The following is a 9,792-nucleotide window of genomic DNA, read 5'->3' on the forward strand; positions in this document are numbered from 1 at the left end:
GAGCTAAAACTCGGAGATTTGGTTGAAAATTTTAACAAAAGTTCAAAACTTTGTGCGCACATCGCAGTTCAAGTGCACTTTACTGGCTTCCCAAACAAATTACGAGCCACCATTGGCTTTTCAAAATGCGCGCGAAACGGGCCGCCGCGTCTGCATCCACGAAAGAAAAACAAAAAATTCAGTGGTCATATGATAAAATGCTTATTGACTGAGTTAGGTCGGGCCGGACGGGAAAATATTTGGCTCTCAGTCAGGACGCACGGACCTCGCTGCGCTCGGTCCGTACGTCCTGACCTCGAGCCAAATATTTTTCCGTCCGGCCCTCCCACTCAGTCAATAAGTACATATCCTTCACCGGTGATATACACAAAAGTAATCCCGGCGTATCACACCGAACGAAATCGAACAAATTTTTCATCGAACTCAATCGAACGAAATCGAATCTAATCGAACGATTTAATTCGATTTCGTTCGGTCATCGAACGAAATCGGACAACAATTTTTTTGTGAGTTCGATTTCCGAACCAAATCGAACGAAATCGAATTAAGCGTTCGATTAAGTTCGGAAATCGAACTTGTAGCTAAAATTTAAAATAACGAAATTGGAACCTAATGAGCGAGTAACAAGTTAATGATTATTCCTTAAATGGTTTTGGAATAAGTGACTGGACACGGTATCGTACAATATTTGTCTTTTATTTGATCCTAAAGACACAAAACATAATATTCGAGCAATCTAATACGCCCGGGAATACGTAGTAAGCCATTTATAAAATCGTATGAGGGATCTAATTATAAATACTCAAATACAACCCCCGGCGTATCGTATCAAGTGAAAACCGTATTTAAGAATAACATTTTGCGAAAAAAACTTTATATGAGTAAACAATATAGCATTGCACATGGGGATGAAGGTGCACGCCGTATGTGACATGTTTTAACCGTTATTTTATTGTTGTTAGTGACAGAATTATTTCTCCATTTTAACACAAAAAGTATGGAAATAAAGGAAACATAACTTTAGATGGCTGGATAGATTGACGCATTTACCCGGGCATTTATCCCCGTGATCATCAAATGAAGGAAAACTGAACATTCGCTCGATTCAGATCATATCGTCATACGACGTAAGTCGCTCGCTTTGGTGTCGTTCGACGACCGAACTAAATCGAACGTCATCGGACTTTATCGAACGTTCGATTTGCATTTCTTTTTTGTGAGTTCGATTTCGTTCGATGACCTAACAAAATCGAATTTAATCGTTCGATTAAGTTCGTTTGCGTTCGATGGAGTTCGAAAACCGAACGTTCGACCTGATACGCCGGGTATAATAGCCACGCAACAACACGTTGCCTTCACCAGTGGAATACGCAATAACAGTCATACAATAACGCTTTTCCTTCACCGGTGGTATACACAATACAATAGCCATGCAACAACACGTTGCCTTCACCAGCACAGGGGGCCCATACAAACAACGTGACTGTTTGTACGTTCGAAATATAAAGAAATGTTTGGGGATATTGAAAGGGTCTTATTATCGTAAACTTATTTCGAGTAATGTCTATGTTTAAGGTCAAAATAAACGTAAACTTACCTCAGCTGTTGTCTGTTGTCGTTATTGAGCCTCAAAATGCTGAATTTGGGCGATTTGGAGGGTTTTGCGTTGAATGTTACTTCACGTTATAAGAAGAGAACAAGGGTGGAAAGCTCGATTTCGACCGCTCCAGCGCCAAGCCGATTTTCACCCAGAAATCGGAATCGCCAGGCTTTCAGATCAAACACCATGTAAACTGAAAGGTTGAAGCTTCTACTCGTCGCTTTCAATCGAAGATCCATTCAAAATCCAAGCGCTAACCGCCGAATAATTGCAAGATCGCGCGTTTACTAGTAATTATAAAGCACATACTAGTAAATGCGAAATCTTGCAAAATAGTTGATTTCTTTTTTGCAAGATGTCGCGTTTACTAGTAATTATAAATTACTTACAAGTAAATGCGAAATCTTGCAAAATAGTTGATTTCTTTTTTACAAGATGGCGCCTTTACTAGTAACGATAAATTACTTACTAGTAAATGTGAAACCTTGCCAAAAAGTCGATTTTTTTTGCAAGATGGCGCGTTTACTAGTAATTATAAATTACTTACTAGTAAATGCGAAATCTTGCAAAAAAGTCGATTTCTTTTTTGAAAGATGGCGCGTTTACTAGTAATTATAAATTACTTACTAGTAAATGCGAAATATTGCAAAAAAGTCCATTTCTTTTTTGCAACAAAATCCATTTATAAGTAAACAAATATGTTTAACTACTATTTGATTTATATGATTTTTACTGGTAAGGTTGTTTTGTAAAATAATGCGTTTATTAGTTCTAGTAAAGTTTTATACAAAGTTTGCAATTATCTGATGACCCCATACGAGCGCCATGTTTTTCGACAACTTGCGCCGAACAAGGGGGAGACCGCTAACAAATTTATGGTTCGTTTACGAAAACAAGCTCGTCACTGCAGTTTTGGCGAAGCTTTGGAGGAAAATTTGCGAGATCAGCTGATCGAAAAGCTCCCCGATGTTGAACTTAAGAAGAAATTACTCGGGGTGATTAATATTACGCTAGAGGTTGCGATGGATAAGGTCCGAAAGTCGGAAGCGTCGCGTGAGCAAGCGAGTCAAATGGTTACGCCAAGTCAAGAACAACAAGAACCCGGAGCAAGTGTTGGAGCAGGGACTAATGCTGTTGAAGAAAGGTCCGGGCGTGGATCTAAAGGTAAAAGTGTTTGTTTCAACTGTGGAAAAGAATGTTACTTGTCTAAAGACGGTAATTGTCCAGCTCGTGGACGGAAGTGTAGTAAGTGTGGCAAGTACGGACACTATGCTAGCTGTTGCAAGGGGGAAGGATCCCGAAGTTTGGAAAACTAAATACCACTCCACGACGGGGAGGAAGACATCAGAGTCGAGGAAAAGGAGGTCAGGCCAATTTTGTGGAGGGACCGTTGGAACCCCCAGGTGAGAATGATTCATTTGCCTTTACTGTAGAAGAGCAGACATGCAATTTGGCCGCTTCTCCTGAGCCAGTGACTTGTGTAAGCGTTGGGGGAGTCAACAGGGATGTGTTGGTTGACTCTGGATCTGGGAACAATCTAATAAGCATGGACACTGTTAAAGAGTCAAAACATCAGGGACTTAACATTCAGTTGCAACCTTGCACAAGAAAGTTGTATGCTTATGGGGGTCGTGCGCTTGAAATCGAAGGTCAGTTTCAGTCAGAAGTCCCTGCCGGTTGGTAAAACGAAGATTGTGGCAGATTTCGTTGTTGTCAAAAACAGGTCGTTGTTTGCTAGGATATTCGACTGCCACAGATCTTGGAATCCTTCGTGTGGATCCAGCAGGAACTCTTAGCACAGGGAACTGTAACACTGTTAATAGCACTTTTGTGGGACATCTCGAGGCAAAGTACCCAAGTGTGTTCCATGGGATCGGAAAACTGAAAGGTTACCAGTTGAAGTTGCATGTTGATCCTAGTGTAACCCCAGTGGTTCAAGAGATGCGTAGAGTATACCTTTTTCCCTGAAAGATAAGGTAACTGCCAAGGTAAACGAACTTCTTGAGAAGGACATAATTAAGAAAGTTGAGGGGCCCACAGCATGGGTTAGCCCGGTTGTTGTTGCACCAAAAGCGTCAGGGGACATAAGGTTATGTGTCGATATGCGTAGGGCCAATGAAGCTATTGTCCGTGAGAGATCGCCCATACCAACGATAGATGAAATGGGAGTGCTGTGTTCTCGAAATAAGATTTGAGATGGGGTTTTCACCAGATCGGGTTGGATGCTGATTCATGGGATATCGCTGCTTTTGCCACCCATGACAGAATATTCCGGTACAAGCGTCTGAGCTTTGCAGTCAATGCCGCGCCAGAAGAGTACCAGCATATTATCACCCATTCAGTGGCCGGTCTTCGAGGAGTGGCTTATATAGCTGATGATCTGATCAGCTGTAGGAGACACTGTTTTGCTAGAGAAGAAGAAAGAAAACAAGCTGTCGTCTTGCTATGAGAAGGAGTCATATGAGGTGATGTCTCGTTGTGGAGACCAGGTGATACTGAGATCACCACAGTGAGTTCAGTACAAGCGAAACCTTAAGATAACTCTTTTATTAAAAAAATATCATGCATTGCAGTCGTTAGATTGAATTACGTACAAATTGTAAAAATTACAATAAAAAATGGTTTAAATTTTTTAAAATTAATTACAATTGTGTTAAAAAAAATTATTTACATCGCGTGGCAAACAATAAACGATTTCATAAAACGATCGGTGCGGCAAACTGGAATGTCAAAACGTCTCTTATTTCTCAAACGCTGAGCGTGAGAACTGGCCATAGGCGGTAGCAGGTTAGCCAGCTTGTGATCTTCCTTGCTTACAATATCGTTAGATAATTTAACGGATAATGCTTCACGTCTGTCTGAAAGGTTGAAATACCAGCCTTTTCTATCGCCTCACAATACGATAAACTAGGAAAGATTATTCGCATAGCGCGCCTTTAACATGCCAGATCAGAAAGAACAGGGAGCTTCACTACAGGATGCTGAACCACCGACCGAACCGAAGACGACCGAGATATCACCCATGCAAGAGAATCCAGTACCAATGACAGAGTCACCACCAGACCGACCTGTTGCTGTACCTACAGCTGAGCAGCCAGTTAGAAGATCCGGCAGAATTACTAGCCATCCGAAAGCACTGAACGATTATGTTCTGCACTAAACTCAAGGAACTTTATACTGTCATATTCATTGTTGTGTTTCAAAAATAACAGTTGAACATTTTCATATGGACTTAACCGCAAGGACCATGTTTATGCATAGGCTAGTGACTTTGTTTCGAGTGTTGAAACAAGAACTAAACTCAAAACGCATGTTTAAAGGAACTTTTCTTTTATTTGATTTTAAGTATTTAAGCGAAGGAAAAGAGGGATGTAGTGTATTACATGTAGGCCAGCGGTTACTCATAAGAGTACATCCGGAATGCGAAGAGTGTGTAGTGAGCGGGAAAGCATGTACTGTGTGTACTAAAAGCACCTGTTAGCCTTTGGGGATTGCCTTTGTGGCCCTTGAACACTACAGCCGCTGAAACGGTAGAAACTCGCTCGCTCTCCTTTCGACAACTCCAGCTGCGCAAGTATTTCGAATCTTCCCGTAAGCCCTAATCATTTGCCATAACTACCATGATGTGTAAAAACTTAAGATGAGGGAGAGCGAGAAATATTAGCGAAGACGTATTTTCTCCTGCTCACTTTCTCTGTGTTTCTTTCAGCTTAAACTGAACGACGCGTTGTTCGATTTGTCGCCTTTTGTACAAGCGCTTCGTTTAAACGAAATGAAATGTCCAGTTCATTTTTCATCATAAAAAAATATGAAGTAATGATTGAAGTGTTCTTACAGGTTTCTACGATGAAAATCTTTCAACAAAACCGAAAACGTTGACGTTTTTCCATGAATACACGCTTTGGACTTAAGAAAAGATGACATTCTCCTCCCTCCCGTCGGGTTATCTTAAGACTCCCCTCTCCCTCCCCCAGAGTCTGTACGGACGATCGCTCGTACGCCTGCGTCACAACCAAATTTTTTCGGCTTCATCGGTTGACATATTTTCCTTACCCATGGTGCTACGCTGACGCGCTTCGCACGCCGGAGCTCCGCTATTAATTATGAAGTACATCCACCTCGGTTTGCCAAGTAATGGGTTTCGGTGGTAACAGAATAAGTAGTTTTCAGAGGGTAAATGTCAAGACTGAGACACGATGTCCCACGGTTAACAGATCAAAATATATTAGTTCCATTATCGCTAAATTCAACTCACGTTCACAATCACGAAAATTCCTAAACTTCACCAAACAAGAACTTAAATAGAAGAAAACACTTTGGTGCGCTGAAATGGACGCTGGCCGTGCCTCAGTCAAGTGACTACAAAAAACGTGATCTCAAGTTCACATCCTTAAACCATTACAACCCACGGGAATTTGACTTAGCATAGCCCTATCTGGGTAGAGATTTTGACATCCACAACAGTCCCCTCGGTGAAAAATTTTACTCGGTCCTCATCTTGGAAAGTGGAGAGGGCCTGGCCAAGGGTGGGAATTCGACTTTCAATGTAGACCCAAGTGTGGGGAAATTGACATTTGAAAACCTGAAATAGTCAAATTCCCCTGGAGTTGCTCGCACCCCCCATCCTGGGGCAAACCACTGATAGGTGCATTAATCTTGCAAAACATGATTGGTCAGTTTCTAAAGGCGTGGCAACAAGTCGAAACAATCCCTTCTTCTCTTTTATTATTGAGAGTCACGTAATTTTGCAACTAAATCTAAGGCGAAGGAGCAGAAACAGTCTTAGGCAAATATTATAGAATGAGATTGTGTGAAAACCGTTCAAGACATTTAGGATTTCGAATGCTCTTGACGGCACAAAAGACGAATACAACTATGCCGACATAATTCCAAAACTAACCGACGAGGTATGTCCACGGACGATGAGTTTGAGCCCAACGGCAAAGAAGACGAGGTTACTACAAACCAGATGGCTTTTAGGAGCCACCATTTCTAAATAAAAGTTAATGCTCAACAATGAATTACGTACGCTTGTTAATTTGTGTTTGTTGACAACCGCTACGAGCCCGAGTTTTCTATGAGCGAATACCTTATTGTTACTTATTTTCGCGGGACTTAATTTTCGCGATTTTAAAAAAGTCGCGAAATAAAAGACCCCCAAAAAAAGTTCTCGCGAAAATTAACGACGCAAAATTTAATATCGTTCTATATAATTCGTTATAATTAATCAACGTTACCGTCAGTTTATTACATGATTATCTTGGTACAGTCATCAAACTAGCTCTGCATTCTTAAAAAGGAACATGCCAAGCTGTTTCAGTTTCGTTTTGTTAAGGTGATTCCCCAGTATTGCATTGCGCATCCCTACTGCGCATAATTTCACGCGTGATTAGCACGCGCGCATTCAAAAATGGCGGCTTTTTCATTACGGCTGGACCTCGCCAGAGGTAAAATCGTCATTTTATCGAAAACGAGCATGGCGACCTATCAGTTTTTTCTGTTGTTTTAAATTGAGTAGCAACTTTCTTTCTGTAGAATAAATGTGGACCAATTCTCGGTGTAGAATAAGAAATAATCGTCGGAAACGTGACTATAAACATGGTGATTTTTATAAGGATTTATTGGGTATAAACAAGAAGCTGTTGCTCCTAAACGTGCATGGGCACCCCCATTTTTATTTAAAAATTTAAGTTCTATAACATAAACAGTCAATAGGCAAAGTTTGACAAAAATCTCACTGCAGGTTCTATTTCAGTGGAATAACCTTAAGTGGTTTTGTTCAGTGTCATTGGAAACTACCGTAAATAATCTAATAAACGCCCACTCTCAAATAAACGCCTCCCCTAAAGTGTAAAGTTTGTGTTAGACGCCCCCCCTCTAATAAACGCTAATAGACGCCCCCCTCCAAGAATCACCTCAAAAACCAAGGAAATGCTTCATATAGTAAAATCACGCAATATAGTTAGTTTCTTGTTCGACTCGGACATCGAAGAGGCCAACAACGCCAACATGGTTGAGCCCGATGACAATGAAAACATCGATATCGAACTATACACGACATCTCTAGGCTTTGCATTTAGCGCAGATCAGATTAGTCTCCTACTCACCAACTCTTTCTTGTATCTTACTCCGCTAGCAAACTACGCATCCTATTTGTTTTGTTGACATTTTTACAGTTAAAGTGAAATAAACGCCTCTCTCTAGTAAACGCCTCATTGCGGGCCCGAGAGGCCCGCAACCCTAATCTTGACAGTGACCAGCGGATTGCGTATGACGCGTGCGCGCCACGTTTATAAAAGACTAGCTGCAAAGCGGAAGTTGAAAATTTTGTTCTTCCACCAAGAACGATCAGAATGCGAAAAATGTGTCAATCACAACAGTTTGTCGAAACACCGGAAGTTGAAAATCTGTTCATCAACACGATAAGAATGCGAAAAATGTGTCAATGTCAACAGTTTGTCACATAAGATCGAGGCTTCTGTAACATGGAAGAAACATTATATAGACGTTGTTCAGGCGTTGGTTTTGAGAAGATTTGCTGTGATTGTATCACAGATAAACCAGAGCAAAACGAATGATTCCAACAACAGTTATTTAATCTCGAAAAATTCCTTACAACACTGACAACATAGCGAGTTCGACAGAGGAAAATCACATCTCGATTAAATCACGCATTCCTCGCGTGACGCGTTACTTTTGTCCAGTGATTTGTCAATTATCAATCCGTAATCTTCCACCATGAACGGTTAATGCAAAAGGATCCGAAAATTTATCGTTCAAACACTGGGAAGTTGAGAATTTTTTTCCTCCACAAAGAACGATTAGAATCCGAAAACAAAAGTTTGTCGAGGCCCGCACTTTCTAACCTGTGGTTACCACTAGTATCTATTTAACGCCTCCCCTAGGACCCCCAAAATTTAATAGACGCCCCGGGCGTTAATTAGATCATTTACGGTATATTGCTATGAGTTAAAATCAGTTGTGCCAATTCTAAGACTAACTTTTATTTAATGCAGACCAGCATTTTGACAATTTTTGCGAAATTTAGTTTTTTTTAGCCAAATCGCGAAATTAAAGTCCCGCGAACTTTCCCCGTTCCATTTTCGCGAAATTAACAACAATAAGGTAATCAACGCCTCATTGACTATTCACTCATACAAAACTCGGGCTCGTAGTCTAAGGGCCTGTTTACATGATTCCGGGATGACTTTGGAACGAGTTCATTTCATCCCCACATATTTCTCTGCATCTGTACCGAGACGAAAGTCAAGTCATTCCGGAATAAAATTTTCGTTCTGGAATGAAATTACATTCTGGTATCATGCAAACACAAAACGAATTTCGTTCCGAGATGAAACCGCATACGGAGGCCACAGTTTGAACTCAATGCGAAAATATGCGATAGCACATCCTGTTTAGCCCAAGAAGCAGTCCTATGGTCAAATTGCTCGTTAAAATTGCAGATGTGGCCATTAATGGGCACAATAACATGTTTGCGCGAAACCTGCGCCATCTTTGTTTTTGATCTCGTGCGAAAGCCACGCACGTTAAAACGCCTTAGGTTTAGCCGGTCGACCCTGTCATGTGAATGCAGAACGAACTTCATTCCGGAACCAGTTTCGTTCCGGAATGAAAGTCATTCCGGGATCATGTTAACAGGCCCTAATTGTTATTATTTAACTGTTTTCTTTACGCTGAGTTCCGATACGAGCATGCATGCATTCTTGTTGATCTAAATCCACAAAACAGCTGAAAAGTAACATGTGCTGCCACTGTCAGTGTTATTTTTTCTGTTTCGATAATTTTTAATATTGATAATGGTAATAGGACTGGGAGTCCAATTCGGTCTGTAATCATACAAGTGGTTAACGAAATCGGACCACCGCGAAGCGGGAGTCCGATTTGTTGCACGAAACGAAGTACTGTTACCAATCAATCAAAACTATGAAAAAATTCGAGAAAGGAACAAACTTTACCGGCGAAATGGTTAAAAGTCGTTGTGAATACTGAAAAACATAACAGTTTTCTCAACAAAATGCACAACAGCACGCGCAAAAAGACGCGTAATGTCCAATTACACAGACACGGCGCTTTAACTGTCCTATTACACTGTCCAATCAGGGACAGACCATTAGAAAAGTGATGGGAAGGGTGGGGAATTTTCAGCTTGCACGAATTCTTCTTTTTACACA

The sequence above is a fragment of the Oculina patagonica genome, chromosome 13, assembly GCF_052425735.1.
Source record: "Oculina patagonica isolate OP01 chromosome 13, crgOcupat, whole genome shotgun sequence".
Taxonomy (NCBI): domain Eukaryota; kingdom Metazoa; phylum Cnidaria; class Anthozoa; order Scleractinia; family Oculinidae; genus Oculina; species Oculina patagonica.